This window comes from Manduca sexta, chromosome 1 (assembly GCF_014839805.1).
Source record: "Manduca sexta isolate Smith_Timp_Sample1 chromosome 1, JHU_Msex_v1.0, whole genome shotgun sequence".
NCBI lineage: Eukaryota > Metazoa > Arthropoda > Insecta > Lepidoptera > Sphingidae > Manduca > Manduca sexta.
The window spans coordinates 320,576-339,710 of NC_051115.1; the positions used below are offsets into that span (position 1 = coordinate 320,576).

Genomic DNA, 19,135 nt, shown 5'->3' on the forward strand with positions numbered 1-19,135 from the left:
GTCCATATAAACTATTTGTTCAAAATCTGAAATAAAATGGCAAAACGTCACTGTTATAACCTATTTAGGGGCCGTTCAAGTATTGCGTAACGCAATTTTTGAAGATTTTTAACCCCCCCAGTTACGCACCGTAACATTTTCCTGTACGCCCCCCCCCCGCCCCAAAGTTACGTAACTCTAAATTTACATTTTTTCCTAATATTCATAATTATTTTACGCAAAATACCGGAAAGTCGCTGAAACACTTTTGTTATTTTTTTGAATAAAAAAAAACAATGTTACATAACGCTTTGTACGTAACCCCCTCCCGCCCCTGTAACGCATCGTAAAGTTTTACAAGAAAAATTGCGTTACGTAATACTGAACGGCCCCTTATTCACTTGAACAACAAATTTACTTATTTGACTAATATTTTTCATACACATTTAGGTTTACACTTAGACTCGAGTTCTTATATCATGAGCGCCACTCCGTACACAACCACAAGCTGTCAATATTGACCATACTAAATTCAATTTGAATGGTTTGCAATTCATTTGAACACAGTGAATATTCTGAACGCCAAATCTAGTACGTAGTACATAATATATATCAATAGTACTACAGAATATTAATACTAGGTGTGGCATTGACGACATTGGTAATAACATATCAGTTTAATTATGATTTTAATTATATAATTGAATTTTAATAATTAATCATTATACCTGAACAGGTCTCTCAATGTATGTACATTATCAGTGTTACTTATAAAAATCGCAAAGCTATGCTCAGTTAAACACATAAATTTACTCGATCAGTTGTAAATCAAAACCCGCCATCTTGCCTCTTAAGGTTTAAACTAGGAACCGGTGATGTTTTGACAGCTATTTAAGCAATTCTACTTAACGCTAAAACAAGTTTATAAGTAAGACTGTATACGTTTTTTTTGGCATAACAAAGCATACGTTTGTTAGTTTGACAAGGGCGTATACAAATACAGACTATGTGAGAGCTTTAGGCGCTCGCAATCCTTAGAATGAGTGGACAATTAATATTTCCATCTCCTCCCTATCTTTCTATTTGATTAATTTCGTTGCGGGATAATGACATTCGTTTTCCCTGAGACTCGCCGAGCTTCACCGCTCGGTGTCATACAATGCCACTGCTGATCCTTACAGGAGTTGTAGTGGGTGTGAGGGCGGGAAAGTCTTGTAACCCTTAGAATTAGCAACCATGGTGAGAGAAACTCACTAACCAGTTACAAACCTCGGTTCTGGATCACTGGGAAAGAATGAGACATTAACTATTTTTTTTTTTGTGAACTGCCGTGAATTTCACCGTGGGTACACTGCTAACGGCGTACAAGCGATCCCCCGGCTTAGCAACCACGGCAGCCCCAATGAAGATTTGGTGGGCCCTACTATCACTGAGGGTGCCAGCGGACGGTACGCTGCCAACCCGCAGCTACTCGGTCACGGGTAGGAAGAAGGGAGGGGATAGAGGGAAGGAAGAGAAGAAGGAGGAGCTTTGTTAGGATGGTTGGAAGGGAGAGGGAGGGGAGTGTTCGCGAACCCTTATAGGCCTCAATGTCTATTTGGCAAGAGGTATACATTACACTATGTGCCTAGAGCCGCGGCATAATGTTCCCCCGTGCGAGCGTGCATTCGGAGCGAAGACCGAGCGTACAAGAATTGCCTCGGGGGAGACATTAACTATTATAATAAATAATAATATCAGCCCTGTATTATATACTTGCCCACTGCTGAGCACGGGCCTCCTCTACTACTGAGAGGGATTAGGCCTTAGTCCACCACGCTGTAGTGCTGGTAGACTTCACACACCTTCGAAATTCCTGTAGAGAACTTCTCAGATGTGTAGGTTTCCTCACGATGCTTTCCTTCACCGTTAAAGCGAACGATAAATTCACAAAGAATACACACATGATTTTAGAAAAGTCAGAGGTGTGTGCCCTTGGGATTTGAACCTGCGGACATTCGTCTTGGCAGTCCGTTCCACACCCAACTAGGCTATCGCCGCTTTTTAACTATTAGGAGAAGGAAAACTAATGAGTCTTTATTAGAGCTATAGAAGCCAAAAGAACAGTTTTTAGAACAGTCTATCTGTATGTTTGTACAAGCATCACGCAAAAACTATTGCATGGAATTGAATGCAGTTTTCACTAATGCATTGATAGAGGTTCAACTTAAAATATGGTCTATTTTATTCCGAGAAAATATAAAGAAGGACTTTTATCCCGGAACTTATGTCATGCATGCGGTGCCTGGAGCAAAAGTTAATAACATTATAAATTAGTAAGGAAACAAGGAAGGCCTCTGATGCTAAACGACTTAAGAAGCGATTAGATTTTTTCTTTTCCGTTGATTGAAAAAGGTGTTGTGTTCGTTGATGCTAAGCGACTTTGAAAACACGAAGTCGCTGGAAGCAGACAGCCACTAATAGAATGGTCTGGAAAACTTTTGGTAATGTTTAAGTCGCTGATATGTAATCTATTAGTTCACTTAACAACGCCATCTATTATCAGATAACTAAACCAAACGAATTATATACAAAAAATGTTGGTCATAAAAATAGTGACATAAAAGGAACGTTTCCATTCAAAAATTGAATTGCATATTACACGGATGTTATAGTTTTTTATAGCAGCTGTCTACCATCGATCAAAGTCATCATAAATGAAATATAAATTCCTCCTTCCTTGTCCTTTAGAACTATTTATGCACCAACAAACTTATCTCTGCGGTTCAAGATGGCGCCACTCTCTGCACAAGCCCGCACTTAAAAAGTTAAAATAACATTTCGCGCGTGCAAATCTAATTTTGTTTTATTTATTCTATTTCAACAACTTTGTTGTTGAGGCAGGTTAGGTTTCTTCATTCGGATGCGCATAATATACACAAGGACACGACTGTATTTTAAAATAGCTTAGAAAAACGTGACCTGTTTATTGCAGAGGGCGCTAGCGGCGATTTGTTTTTGCCGCCAATATTGTTTTGACTTTAATTATGTATAGAAGGCGGTAGTCGGGTATTTAATCAATTTAATTTATGGTCTACTAGCTTTTGCTAACAGCTTCGCCCGAGTGAAGGACTTTTCCGGGATAAAAGTCCCGCTAAAAAAAGTATCCGATTTAATGATATTTATGGTTCACTATTTTGATCATAGTGGCTTCCACATAAAAGGTAGATATATGCTGTTGTGGACTTTTATTTAGAACTATTTAAGACAAACAATCCTACAGTACATCAACTTTGTCTAACTTCAACGGTTTAGGCAGCGTACGCCAAGATAGCAATTTTTTTTCTGACTTACTTGATATGTATCATTATATTATGACCAAATTCCACAAAATCATTATAAAATATAGTCTATGTGTTCTTCCGATGTATAACCAATACTACTGTAAAGTTTCATCCAAATCCGTTCAGTAGCTTTTTCGTGAAAGTGGAACAAACATACATACATCCTCAAAAACTTTCGCATTTATAATATTAGTAGGATATTTCCATGTGTTTGTAAGGGATGCTAGATTCGTATAAGTAATTTGTATGGTTTTTAGCATACAATATCTCAACAGAAACTCTTATAGGATTTTGCTGTTCGTCAGCCTATCTGTAATGATGACCTATTCTCAAGAACGCGTTAAGATATCAAGTCGATATTTATATCAAATACTCGAGACTACAGTCTCTTTGAGATGTGAAAATATCAACCTTGTAAGTCAACGCGATCAAAAGATCGACGGTCCCTACGTAAAGTATCGAAACTGCAAAATTGCATTTTGCAGATTTAATTCTTTATGTAGGGACTGTGGAATAAACATCGCTTGTTTAGTGTTAATTACCATGGCGATAAGCACTTCGATCCTCTTTGTCTTAAATAACTGCAGTTCATTTTAATAAGGACCGTTTAATTATCGACAGCCCCTACGCAAAGTATTGAATCCGCAAAATGCAATTTTGCAGATTCGATACTATACGTAGGGACCGTCGAGATATGACCGTTTATGTCGCAAATTTTGCGATTTCAAAAAGAATCAAAACATTTACTTCCCGTTGAACTAGAATTATGAAATTTTACAAGTATTAATGTCTCACAGGACATGTAAAGTAAATATAAAACCCGTAAATATGTACTTTAATAACAAAAAAAGTTAGTTTACGATTCATCACCATCATCAGCCACATAAAGTCTAATGCTGAACATAGGCCTCTCCTAAAGATTTCCTGACGGACCTGTCGTAAGCGGCCTGCATCCAACGAGTTCCTGCGACCTATATAAAGTCTACTATTATAAACTTATTTGCTGTTGTTGCAACCGTGTCTAATAATCAAACGGCAATACGTTGATATGTACCTCAATTACAAAAAATTACAATTACAAACTTGTTATTTTCGGTTATTGTCGCGTCTGGAAATCAAACGGCAATACGTTAATATGTACCTTAATTACAAAAAACCGAATTTACTATTACAAACTTGTTATTTTCGGTTATTGCCGTACGTATGCCTTTATCTTGGATGGGGTCGACAGAAGCATATCTAGTGCACTTGTTTAAGCAGCAGTATGTTTATCTTGCTTTTAATGACGAAATGAGCTTACCTTTCGCCTGGTGGTAAGCGAAATGACCGCCAATAAACAGTAGAAAAACCATCCAACACCTTGAATTACAAAGTATTGTTTGGTATTCCACTGCGCTCGCCATCCTAAAGCATCAGTTAAGTCTTATTGTGACCAGTAGTTACACTGGGTAGTTTTGCTTATCGAGTTATACATACTTAACAAAGTTTTACAAATGGGCCATTACTTACACGGAGACGTTTTGATACTGAGATCATCTTATAATGATTTGTCTTCACAGAAACGTTTAATTAATTTTGGCAAATATCCAAAATCTTTAAGAAATATTTCAATGCAATATTTATGTTACGATATTTGATGCTATGACAAAATGAGTAGGCACTACATTAAGTAATTCAATCCATATGTAAATATTTTAAAGCAAAACCAAAGGCCTATGTTCTCCATATCTAATATTAACAGTCAACGATACAAATATTTTATATGTTAGTTAAATTATAAATAGTTTAGAAGCTGCGAAAATGGTAATAAAAACATTGAAAATTTCTTGCAAAATTGTGCCTGACAAAAATTACTTAACAAATATTTCTGAAGGTAGATTAAGTATTGTAGTCATTATCAATATTATTTATTTTTTAACTTATTGTGCAAATAGGTATTAATTATATGTAACAACCCATAATGTCAAAGGAACCATGATTGCACTTCCACTTTTTTAAAAACAATGAACAAGTGAACTTCGAAATATCTCATTTGCCGTTGAAAAAACAAAAGAGATTTGACACTTTATTACTTTTTTACGTGCCAATGCCATTTCAGGTTGTTGCATTGTGGAATAATAGTTCTAAAAGATGAAATATAAGATTATACAAGACGTATGTTAGGCAATGATGCTTTCTTGCATTTCCTTTTAATGCGTGCGTGATTATTTACAGTTGATAATATATGTCGTAGTGAAACTGTTTACTTGGTTATTTTTTTTACATGACCGGTAAAGTTTCACCGGTCTATATTTATTTTCCAGACAGTTATTCAATTATTGAAACACTTTTTACTTCAATAACAATTTACTGCATAGCAACACCAGCGGAATACACAATGTGCTCGGTTCGAGCGTGAAACAAGACTACTACACTGTTACAAGGCTGGTACAAGACTCCAACCAGACTCAACCAACACTCGTACAAGACTGAGCTCTTGTCGCTCGGCCGGTCCTTATATTGACAGCAGTCGACCTCCCTCCTTTTCTAATACTTCCTCGATGTAATAATAGATGGCGCCACTATCGCTCCGGAAATTCACCAGTGCTGCGGCGACACGGCCATTCTGAAATGCGATGCGTGCTCTGCATCGCTGGGTCATTCTCTCTCTGTAACAGAAACTCATTGCCAAGGTGTACACAACAACTCAATGCCAAGTACACCTCAGTCAATTTATTTGTAAGCAACATAGCTTTGGATATGGAACATGGGTTTCACGAGTAGTATGTTCACTCCTCGTGAATACAGGCAAACTTAAAGCTCACTCTTAATGAGTGGCATATGGTAAGTTAGACACAGCTCACTCCACTGAGTACTAGTCGAAAAATGTGATGAACCGTTGTATTTGCGCCAGCACGGCCATACTGACAGGCGGCGCGCGCTCTGCGCCAGCCTCGTTGATTCTCGTAAGTAGATTTTGATTCTGTAAGAATAGAACGTACTTCCTCTTATTAGTACAACTGTGAACAACCCATGTTGCTTATTTTGAAATCATTATTATTGTAAGGACAGTACACAGAGATGCCTTCAATGCGCTGTTTTATCAATTTAGAATCTGTGGTGTGCACGTGTCTAATCACGGCTCCACAAGGCATCCCAACGGTATCTCAGGGTTCACTTTTGGATACATCAAGGACCCGTGGTTAGCTCAAGGGTAACACATGATTTAGCTCAGAGGTGCCACTCTCCAGATATTTTATTCTCGCAGATTGTAAAGTACAGTACACAAAGACATCCCTAATGCACTGTTTTGTCAATTTAGAATCTGTGGTGTGTACGTGTCTAATCACGGCTCCACAAGGCGTCCCAACGGTATCTCAGAGTTCACTTTTGGATACATCAAGGACCCGTGGTTAGCACAAGGGTAACACATGAATTAGCTCAGAGGTACCACTCTCCAGATTATTATTTTTAAGGAATAAACGAATTTGAACTATAAGCAACTTGTTTTGTCACAGCTGTTACATAAGCAGAACCGTTAAGAAAATCAATTTTGCAAGGTTAGTAGGTTCTCGGAGATTCTCGTAGAGTTCTCGACGGTTCTCGTAGAGCTCTTGGAGGTCCATCCCAAATTCTATGTTTTTGGACTAGCTCAGCCTGGAGCGCGTCGTTTTGCATCCGCACCCCCTGAGGCGCGTCTGCGCACGCCATGAATCACGAACATATTTCTGCAAAAGTAAAACCAAAACAGAAATATCGTTCGGCCTATTCTGACCTTAATCAGATTTGTTTTAAACTTTCTAAACAGCAATTTTATTGCTTTGTCAAACAAATGTACCTACGTAGTGAATCGGTCATCATTTCCAGTTAATACCTCCTGGAAAAAAAAGAAATTTCAATATTTCCAGAGATTACAGAAAATAACTGAAACCAGAACCCTCAAACAAGGGTTATGGGTCATACGATACCACACTTTCCAGGCGTCGATAGACATACTCTGCGATAGGCCAGTTGGCATCAACCGCCATTCGCCACTCACGTAGTCACTTTAACCAAGACGCCTTCGTAGAATTTCCACACCATGCGCGGCACCCATACAGAAACGCTGTAGCAATTGGATCGCGGTACCCGCAGACATTTTATCATTCACATACTGTTCTCCATTGTTGCACAGTATGCTACATAGCGTAGGCGTGTAGTGAACCATTTAGACTGGGTCTTAAGATGGTAAGAACACATTTGTGATCCTAAGTCATCAGGAGTCCGTTGAAGCAATAGTCGCTCGCTCGTATTTTATCTTTCAGTATATCGGGCTCAAAGTCTTCGTGTCCTGGTTCCATAGGGACGTAACATTCTGATTGCGGATCTTGAAATCGGTAGGATCAGATCCCACTTCTGATGTCGTAGTGAAACTGTTTACTTGGTTATTTTTTTTACATGACCGGTAAAGTTTCACCGGTCTATATTTATTTTCCAGACAGTTATTCAATTATTGAAACACTTTTTACTTCAATAACAATTTACTGCATAGCAACACCAGCGGAATACACAATGTGCTCGGTTCGAGCGTGAAACAAGACTACTACACTGTTACAAGGCTGGTACAAGACTCCAACCAGACTCAACCAACACTCGTACAAGACTGAGCTCTTGTCGCTCGGCCGGTCCTTATATTGACAGCAGTCGACCTCCCTCCTTTTCTAATACTTCCTCGATGTAATAATAGATGGCGCCACTATCGCTCCGGAAATTCACCAGTGCTGCGGCGACATATATAAAGTGTGTTAATATATTTATTTAAGGACCTCCTGTCTTTAAGAATGTCCCAAAAAACGCGGCTGATGGTTATTATTTATGGTAGTTATTGTACATTATGCAAAATCCAAGTTGAGAAAAGTTTGGTATTAGGGGCCACTCAGGTTGGAACCGGGAACATCTCGATCTGCAGTCGAATGCTCTAACACTGAGCTATATACCCAGATATGTTTAATTTTGATCTCTGAGCGGGAGACGTCACAATTACAGTGACGTTTTGGTTGCCATTTTTTAGATTTTGCACAAATAGTTAATATGGATGTTCGTGCCTATACAATATACGTCAGTGGTCTAAACTAAATAAATCCATGCAATATAACATTTTGTCGTTCCTTTTCACCCAGTAGATGTTAAGCTTCCTCTTTCGTTTTTTTTTTCAATTTGGCAAATCCCCAATTGTGTTAAAATAAATAAGTATTTATGCGCCTCTAATCACATACCTTCAGGTAACAGAAACATGTATAATTGTTGTAAAATTAATTCCGCATGACGATAACCTTGTTAAAGCCGAAAAAACAAAATGTGTAAACAGTTCTATAATTGTAAAATGTAGGTAGATATTGTAACTTTGACTTTGCGGATGAACAACACCTCAGTCCCCCCCGTGACCATGAAGGCTGCAAAGTCTTCGAAACGTCGGGAGAAAACTAAAACATCCGAAAAATAGTTTAATTTAATAAATATAACTTGGCACATGATGTTATTAACATGTTCGATGTGGACTCCACTATAGGGTAGTTTCGGATATTTGATTTAGTTTATTATTTTGTACGTTGTCCCGTCTTAACTATAAATTTGCAGCGTGCATTCTATCAATCGCTGATAGTTATTTCAAACAATTGACAGTTATATAAAATTAATATTTTTGTTAAGTTTTCTTAAATTTTCTAATTTTCCGCGCAACTTTTTGATTTTTTTTCTTCCATAAGAACCTTATCCTGACAATAACAAACACAACAACAAAAAAATAGTGAAATCGGTCCAGCCGTTCACGCGTGATGGCGTGACCAAGGGAAATAGGGATTCATTTTTATATATATAGATGTAACAGGAAACTTGTAATTTTGACTTTACGGATGAACAACACCTCAGTCCCCTGTGACTACGGCTGCATAGTCTTCGAAACGTCGGGAGTAAATTAAAATATAAAAACCGCGATAAAAACGGGTAAAGAATTTCTATTCTAACATGATTTACGATTCGCGAAGACAGTTTTATTGCGAAGCGTATTTCAACATGATTTTTATTTAGAAAACATTTATAAATAGAATCAACTGATATTTGTGTCAGAAAAAACACTTTACTGTAGTCATAAAATATACACACTTTTATGTTTATTATCCCCAAGGGGAAGGTAATTAGTGCTTTTTTCGCCTCGCTTTCCGTCCCATGATAGAGGGCAGGCCTATCACTATATAATATATCTATACTATTATATAAAGCTGAAGAGTTTGTTGTTGTTGTTTGTTTGAACGCGCTAATCTCAGGAACTACCGGTCCAAACTGAAAAATTCTTTTTGCGTTGGATAGCCCTTTGTTCGTGGAGTGCTATAGGCTATATATCATCACGCTATACCCAATAGGAGCGGAGCAGTAATGGCTAATCTCAAGAACTACCGGTCCAAACTGAAAAATTCTTTTTGCGTTGGATAGCCCTTTGTTCGTGGAGTACTATAGGCTATATATCATCACGCTATACCCAATAGGAGCGGAGCAGTAATGGCTAATCTCAGGAACTACCGGTCCAAATTGAAAAATTCTTTTTGCGTTGGATAGGCCTTTGTTCGTGGAGTGCTATAGGCTATATATCATCACGCTATACCCAATAGGAGCGGAGCAGTAATGGCTAATCTCGGGAACTACCGATTCGAACTGAAAAATTCTTTTTGTGTTGAATGGTCCCTTATTTGTGGGGTGCAATAGGCTGTATATCATCACGCTATGACCAATAGGAGCGGAGCAGTAATGAAACATGTTGCAAATACGGGGACAATTTATTAGTTTTGAGAGCTTCCGTTGCGTGCGCTGCGTAAACGGTTAAAGTTATGCAACAATGATGTATGACGGGATTGTTCCTCTTAAAGAGTTCTATAAAAATATATTATAAAACAAAGTCCCCCGCTGCATCCGTCTGCCTGAACGTCTTAAACTCAAAAACTACCCAACGTATTAAGATGAAATTTGGTATGGAGACAGTTTGAAACCCTGGGAAGAACATAGGCTCCCGGGAAATTACTACTTTTATAATGGAAAACTTTATCCTGAAAAACTTTAAAACGCGGGCGGAGCCGCGAGCAAAAGCTAGTTTATAATATCAGCCCTGTATTATGTACTGTTCCACTGCACGGGCCTCCTCTACCGAGAGGGATTAGGCCTTAGTCCACCACGCTGTAGTGCGGGCAGACTCCACACTCTCAAAACTCCTATAGAGAACTTCTCAGGTATGCAGGTTGCCTCACCATGTTTTCCTTCACCGTTAAAGTAAGCGATAATTCACATATACAAACATAACTTTAACAAAGTCAGAGGTGTGTTTGGGTTTTGAATCTGAGGACATTCGTCTCGGCAGTCCGTTCAAACTAGGCTATGGCTATATAGAACACCTGGATCTCTCTCAATTACACCAATAAACTCTATGCAAAATACGAAAAAAGTTTACTACTCAATTTAAAAACGAAATAAAATTTTACGTGTTGCAAAAATATCAAGCGAAAAAAAGCGGCGATAGCCTAGTTGGGTGTGGAACGGACTGCCAAGACGAATGTCCGCAGGTTCAAATCCCAAGGGCACACACCTCTGACTTTTCTAAAAGAAAAATCATGTGTGTATTCTTTGTGAATTTATCGTTCGCTTTAACGGTGAAGGAAAACATCGTGAGGAAACCTGCACATCTGAGAAGTTCTCTATAGGAATTTCGAAGGTGTGTGAATCCGCACTAGGCCAGCGTGGTGGACTAAAGCCTAATCCCTCTCTGTAGTAGAGGAGGCCCGAGCTCAGCAGTGGGCAAGTATATAATACAGGGCTGATATTATTATAAAAATATCAAGAACCAATCTATACATAGTACATATTATATGAACGTTCGTGTCTATAGAATAATCGTGTATATAGTTAATGTCTATGTGTATATTTTTTGAAAATACTTTCACAGCATTACAAAGTCTAGCTTAGCCAAAAACGTTTAACGACTCAATAAAGCGAACAATGTCTAGTGTCTTAGTACATCGTAAAATTCTTGTTCACCTACTCGAAGAGAATTCTAGGTTTTTGACTTGCGATTTTAAAATAAACTATGACGTGTAAAGAGATATTCCTGTTACCAAAACTGCCGTGCTAAGCGCAAAAGCGGTATGTCAGGGAAAACTTATTTCGAGACAATCGAAGTTTTGCAAATATAGTTTTGTATGTAAAACTGAGATAGAGAAACTATTTTAAGGTTTTTTTAACAAGTTCTAAACAAGATACCATTATTTAGGTAAGTTCATTGGATGAGTATTTCTTTAAGCTATCTGACGACATAAAAATGACGATTTTGGTTTTTTTGAGGTTAGCACGGCAAAAAATGTCATAATAACTGGCGATCTCAGCGTCATCTGTATGCTGCTAGCGCTATTTAAAAAAAAACGATTAAAAAGTGTATGTTCAATTCACACGGCAAAAGTGAAACTTCTGAAAAATTGCCTACGAGAGATTAAGATGGATAAAGTATCAGGAGAATTGTAAATGTAAGGTTTATTTGTTACTAAAACATACTTGCAAAATTAATTTATTTGTGTTAAAATATTCACATAAATAAAAATATACAAATACAACACGCTTGCTTTATACTAGAGCTGTGAAATACGCAGGCGCAAACACATGTATTAAACACATACAAAAGAATAAAAGGATACTCTGAGTACAAATAGCACGCAAGATGGTTGAACGCTGTTCCTTTTTCAAATATCGTAACGCATTTTATTTCATCGAGTTTCAAATCACAAAGACTCCAAAGAAGTTTCTCTTCAAAAATTCAAAAATATTTTTGGATTAAGTTGGACGCTATGTTACGTTTGTAGAAAACGCTTGAAGTTAAAAAGTATGGCGCATCGTTTAATATCACACATTGAAATAGTACAGAGATTAAAAATACATTTTATTATGTTACAAACGTCGAGGGAACCATTAAAATTGAATTTACGCGGGAAATTAAACAAACATGGCGGCAAGGGCGGCCATGATGGCCAGTGCCCTCAATGCAATGACGTTTTACAAATAGACACGTCATACACTAACAAAATGGCACATAAAAACGGCGCAGTATTTACTATAGTCACAGCCCTAGCGGCTCGCATTGATACGGCCGAGTGGGCCCGAGTGTGCCCGAATGAGCCCGAGCGTCGACCGCCCCGTCGCCATGACAGTCGAATAAAATGCATTTATTAGTTAAAAAAAATAAGTTAAATAGCGTATACTTATTACTAACGTATGAAATGAAACTTTTTTCATTCACAGTTAGAGTATAATTTGTACATCGTTTAAAAACAAAGCAAAGCACTTTATTTATAAAAATACAAAAGTTAGTAAGCCAATTAGCCGCGGCAGTGGTTGGAGGTTGACTAAGTGAATGTCGGGCAATTACCTTGCTTTCGTCTTGCCAGTACTGAGCTCGGACAACGTATCTATGTAGTAAAAACATCTTAGCCTCAATGCATTGGAGGCAACTAGAGAATTCACGGTATCCCCTGTCTGTCGTAAGAGGCGACTAATTGTGGCTTAGAGAGAGTGGCGAGCGAGCATTGGGGGGCTGTCCTCGACTACAGCAACTCTGAGGTGGACAGAGCGGGTAGTTGATCTCCCGATGTCGTAGACTCTAATTTAGCGTGTGAGGGCATCTTAGCCTCTTCAATTAGAGAGGTGCCGCAATTCGGTATTGCTAAGGGACGGTTCCGAGCAGCTATCTTAGTGCAACAAGATACCCCGGGGCCGTCCCGTATACGCCGAAGTCCACCGCGGGTTTTGGTTGGTATCCCAGTGGTATACAGGGGTTAGGGACTTGGTCTAATGCTATGGAGCTAATCTGGAAGTAGGTATATTATTTAAATAAAAAGATGTTCGCTCCTTGACATGTCGGAAGTATTCGCTGCGCGGGCAGGCTGGCAGAAGAGAAGATATGCCACGCGGCGACTATTCTATTATTCGCTCTAGTTGGACGTTGTCAAAAAATGTCTAAAATTGTATTCTGTAATTATTTTGCTAATATAATGTTTACTGTAAAAAGAGCGTTTAACAAAGATTTTTCCAAATAAAATTCTCGTCGAATTGATAATCTCTTTTTTTTAAATCGGTTGGAATCCACGAAGTTTATACAAATAAGTTAGTACTTGCAATATCTATGAGGCTGCCATCTTCGAAACGAAATTATGATATAAAAATCGCGATAAAAAGTGAAAATTACTTTTACTACAATGTCAACAGTTGTTGCAATATCTATGAGTGTTCAAAATAAACTCTGAGTAGTTTTGGCACCCCGCCTTTCATTTGAAACCGTTATCTTGTTACTCATTCGGAACTATCTCAAGTCAGATAAACAATGATATTTACTGTAAGATATATTGGTATTTGGTTTTCCTTGAACAGTTTCCTGTGTACTTATCTGTGTTTACTGGTCTCTCATATGTGAGAGTCCTGGGTAGGTACCACCGCAATGTATTACTGTCAAACAGTGTGTAGTCACTTATGTTCCGGTTTGAACATTGTAGTGTAACTACTGGATATAAGACTTAACATCTCATGTCTCAGGCGAGCGCAGTGGAATACCAAACACATTGTAATGCCGAAAAGCAGTGTGTAGTCGCTTATGTTCCGGTTTGAACATTGTAGCCAGTGTAACTACTGGGCATAAGACTTAACATCTCATGTCTCAGGCGAGCGCAGTGGAATACCAAACACATTGTAATGCCGAAAAGCAGTGTGTAGTCACTTATGTTCCGGTTTGAACATTGTAGCCAGTGTAACTGGACATAAGACTTAACATCTCATGTCTCAGGCGAGCGCAGTGGAATACCAAATACATTGTAATGCCGAAAAGCAGTGTGTAGTCACTTATGTTCCGGTTTGAACATTGTAGTGTAACTACTGGACATAAGACTTAACATCTCATGTCTCAGGCGAGCGCAGTGGAATACCAAACAATACTTTGTAATTCAAGGTGTTGGTGTTCCTACTGTTTATGATCGTATCGCTTACCATCCAACGGCAAGCTCGTCTCGTCATTCAAAGCAATAAAAAAGGGCGCAGTAAAATGCCATACAATGCTACAAACAATTTTATTATCAGTTTTTAACAAAGGTATAAACAGTATTGTTTTTAATTGTTAGTATTAATTGAACGCAACATAATATAATGTTCATTTTTGCCACAGGGAGCGCTGCTCTCTCCTCCCTTCCTATTGCAATGTGAAACTGTAAGTAAATTAATTTTCCAATATACTTTATATTTAGCTGTTTTCTTATTGAACCACGTACATACTACAATTCCTTCAATAATCTTAGAAATCTTTGTTTTATTTTTTAATAATTATAAGTTGAAAGTAACGAAAAATCGAACGTTGTAATCCAACAATAAACTTGAATGGTTAAAATTATAAAAAGTACTCTCCGGCGGGGAATCGAACCCCGGTCTCCCGCGTGACAGGCGGGGATACTGACCACTATACTACCGAAGACTTATTTTAGTAGATGAAATTACGTATATATAAGATATACTTCAATCGTCGATTCGATTCGGAACGACTAGATAATTTTTGCATAAGCCGGAAAAGTAATATGTGGCTCTCTGCAAGTGATTAGTGCGAAAACGCACGGACAATCATTATGAACTCGGCAGTTTTCTCTATGTGTAGTCAGTCCCTAATTACTTGGGATCGTGGTCATTATTGGAGGTACCGCATTTTGAAAGGATCATTTGTCCCCACCGATTTCTATTCATCGCATCTTCAACTAGTTTATGGAACTTGGTGGCAGACGAGTCTTTAATCGGGTCTGTCCATCGCGTTGGTGATTGGTCTCAAGAACGTTTGCCTCCGGTGTTGCCACAATCAAGTCTCTCCAGATTCTCTTCGCCGTTCCGTAATCCGTACGTGTCCGACGTATGCAAGAATGTGTTGGCGACATATGGTGGCTAAACGTCTTTACCTATTGTATTTTGACCGCGCGTCTCCTAGGGGGCGCCAAGGAATTGATTACACACGGGCGGCACATGCGCAAGAGTCGCCTCTGAATGTCCTATCACGTGAGTTGTTAGATTTGATTACAATAATAGCCATGGCAACTACGCCGGAAAGCACAGGAGCTCCGTCTAGTCTAGAAGTTGTTTTAAATTCCTACTCGTTCAATATCTCAGTCCGCCCCGTAACCATGAAGGCAGCAGTCTTCGAAACGTTGGAAAAAAATCCTTCTATCTATACATGTTTTAAAACGAAGTCCCCAAAAAGCTATCTGTCTGTAATGATCGATTTTGTCAAAATCTACTGAATGGATTTTTGTACGGTTTTTACTAAAACATAGTGCAATTCTTGAGGAAGATTTAGGTTAATAGTACATTACGGTTTTATGTAAATTGACTGAAATATAAAGATTACTGTTGAAGAGGTGGCGTGATAAAAATCTAGTGGGTCGGGATTTACTCGGGAAAAACTTGGTGAAACACTTATTCCCACGCGGGCACAGCTAGTATAATATAAAAAAACACGATAAAATCCGAAAAATAGTTAATCTAGAGATGTTTTAGCCTAATTTATAATACACCTACACTTAGCACAAATAAAATTTACTTACCCTAATGGTTGATGTCTCATCCTCTCTCATTGACCGTCCTGAGCCGAGGTTTCTAATCCGTTACTAGGTTCCCTCAGGTTGCTTAATTTTCAAGGGTTGCGAGCGAGTAAAACGCTCACTCAAAGTCCAGAGTGATTGTATAAACCCATATCAGGCTAACAATCGTAAGACATATCCTAAAAAATAAATTAATGTAAGAGCTACCAACCTAATAAAAAAAGGAATTCGTTTTTCAAATTTCAACAGTCAGACTACTTATTACTTAAAATTTCGTCGTATTAAATTTTAAAGGCCGAAATATCCATGCATATTAATTATTTTTACGTTTTTCTTTCAACTGCGAGAACTAATCACTAACTAGACGTGAATTCAAATTCTTTACTTGTCAATACTGGTTTAGTTACCCAGATTAAAGGTGAAACAAAATGTATGAAAAATGGACCTTAAGCTATAACCTTAATTAAAAAAAAAAAATGGTAGATTTTTTAAAATTATACTTGTCTAATCTCTTTTGATACGAAACTTATTTTAAAATTATTGTACTGTAACTATTCGATTGTTATTTATTTCTTAAATATTGTTTTTAATTATCTTTTGTTTAGTATTTCACAATACGAGACAAGAAAGTTGATTCACTCAGCCTACTGAGAAACGGAACGTGGCATGCTGCCAACTTACATTAACATTATTTGAGTCTTATTGTCAGCTCTAGACAGCGTGTTAGTATTTAGATTTAGATTAAAGCTAGCGTTCCTGGAATGTTTACACGATCTAGCTTCGAATTGATTCATTAGTAGCTTATATTCTTGTTAGTGTTTCCTTATCAAATTAACCAATTTCAAGATTATGATGGCAAAATTAATTGATAGTTTGTTTGTTGAAAGAAAGAGTTAATTTGGATAATAAGTGCACAAATAGACAATGCCTTTGATGAATATGATACTGAAAACTTTTAAATTCGTATGGATTGGATAAAGTAAGCATTCCATTTCAGGACTTAATACGTATAGCTTATGAATGTAATTTAAATATCTATAGTGTAATCTATTCGTTCCAGAAATCTTAAATTCTATTTTTAAATTATATAAATTTTTTAGTACATGGCGGATGGTAAGATATGTTTTATATCCAGGATAATAACCGTCATGGGCGCCAGGAGAAGGGTGCAAGGGGGGGCACGTGCATCTGTCCTGAACAAATCACAATAAAAATAACTGAATGATAATGGAAACTATCCACCACAGAGGTTTTATCATGGCATATGCAAATACCCGCGCGATTTATATTTGACAAAAATATATAAACTTAATGATATTATGTATGTACTTGTACAGATACACCTCCCTAGAAGTAATCTTGGTGGCACCCATGGATACCGTAGCCAAGGTGTTAAACCCGCCATAGTGGCCCACGACTGACACGTTCCGAGATCAGCCTGTGTATATTCTGTTTAAACAAGCCAGCATAGTTGTGTCGACTGCCAACGGATGTCGCCTCTTTAGTTGTTTTGTAGTTAATGAATATACTAAGTATATCCTAACAGTAATATTATGCAATAGTTTGAAACGTTAGCTTAAGTATTGTTCATAACTTCTTTATTATTGTAATTTTTCTTGTTTCTTTTTCTTTTTAGGCACAATGTCCTCTTTATTTGCATGTAGTGTTTACTTTTTCATATTGTAGACTTAATTAACTGCAAATGTATTTTTGTATTTTGATTTAGTGTAAACATTGTTTGTGAACCCATTAAAATAACTTAATAATTTATAAAAGCATATATATTTTAATAGCAGTGCCCACAGCTTCGCACGCATGGAAATGAGTGTGTCACAAGTTTTATCCGTGTAAATATAGACCCAAGAGATTTTTTACAACCACGCGACCTCTTCAACAGTAATCATTATATTTCAGTCAATTTACATACAACAGGTAAAATAATATTAACATAAACCTTCCTCAAGAATTGCACTATCTTTTAGTAAAAAAATTACAAAAATCCATTTAGTTGATTTTGAGAAAATTAAACACATACAGACAGACAGTTTTCGGGGACTTTGTTTTATAATATGAATAGATTATACTACTGTAACTAGTAGAAATACTGTAGTAGTATGTAATAAATTTTCTATTACTTCTATTTATAGAGTAGTCTGGCTGTCGTGAGACCTTCAGTCTAGGTCATATTTTGGTTTCTATCCATTCGTTTCATTTTTTTAAAATAATCCTTTGCTTCCGTGAGTAAAATCTAATGTCTTATGATAATAGTAACCTTCAAAGTAATTATAAAGAAGCTAATTAGACTAACAAGTTGAGATCATTGTGATTTCTAAAGCGGCTTACAAGGAAAATGTGTAATATGTAGGAAGTCTAGTCGCGTGGATTCCATTGTAAAATGAATAGCACTTTAGATAATACATATCGATGGTTAAAAGGCTAATTGTCTTAAGCGACATTTTGCGACACAAGTTTCATACATATTTAAAATCAGCACTTTTTTCTGTTTTTCTTTTAATGTAGTTAAATTTTTTCCTTATGTTATTTACGTCCCATGGAATAGAAGCGAATATACCATTTAGCATGCACAATTTCATACTCCAGGTTGTAGTTGAGCAGATTACTGTTTGTACTTGATCTAAGAATTTAACCTGCATAGTATGATGTTGGTTTTATAGGGCGAAATACTAAATGATTAGACATAAATTGTTCGATAACGTTTATTTACACATCACAATGACAAAAGTACGCCCACACGGCGTAGGGCCGAATCAAAGAGAGAGAGAGATGCCAGTAAAACAAAAAAAATATTTAGTTATGATAAATCTAACACATGGCAGTCAGTGTTATAATTTACTCACGTTTTGATAAATTTTATAAATAGGTTAATAATTTTGAAACATTAATATTAACTCTCAGAGGGCGAGTATATCGCTACATCGGGCACAAATTGACTTCCAGGCTGCCTGTGAGCTGAAAAACCTATCTCTTTGCCTGACTAGAGATTCGAACTCGGAACATCGAAGCAGTACTCTATCTGTAAATATAACTATGCCACCAAAGTAGTCAAGGTAAATATAATCATATCAACGGTTGAAAGGGTAATTGACTTAACCGACACTAAGTTTCATACATATTTAAAATCAGCTTTTTTCTATGTTTTTTAATACAGTTAAAATTTTTCGAAAAATGTCACTTAAGTCAATTAGCCATTCAACCGATGATATC

The 19,135-nt window shown here is 37.2% G+C and overlaps 1 non-coding gene across 1 annotated transcript; it reads right to left on the reverse strand.

Moving 5' to 3' along the window:
* Positions 1–14,730: 14,730 nt before the first annotated feature.
* Positions 14,731–14,802, reverse strand: Trnad-guc. Its single transcript has one exon. It is a non-coding gene; the product is annotated as a tRNA-Asp (tRNA).
* Positions 14,803–19,135: the final 4,333 nt, after the last annotated feature.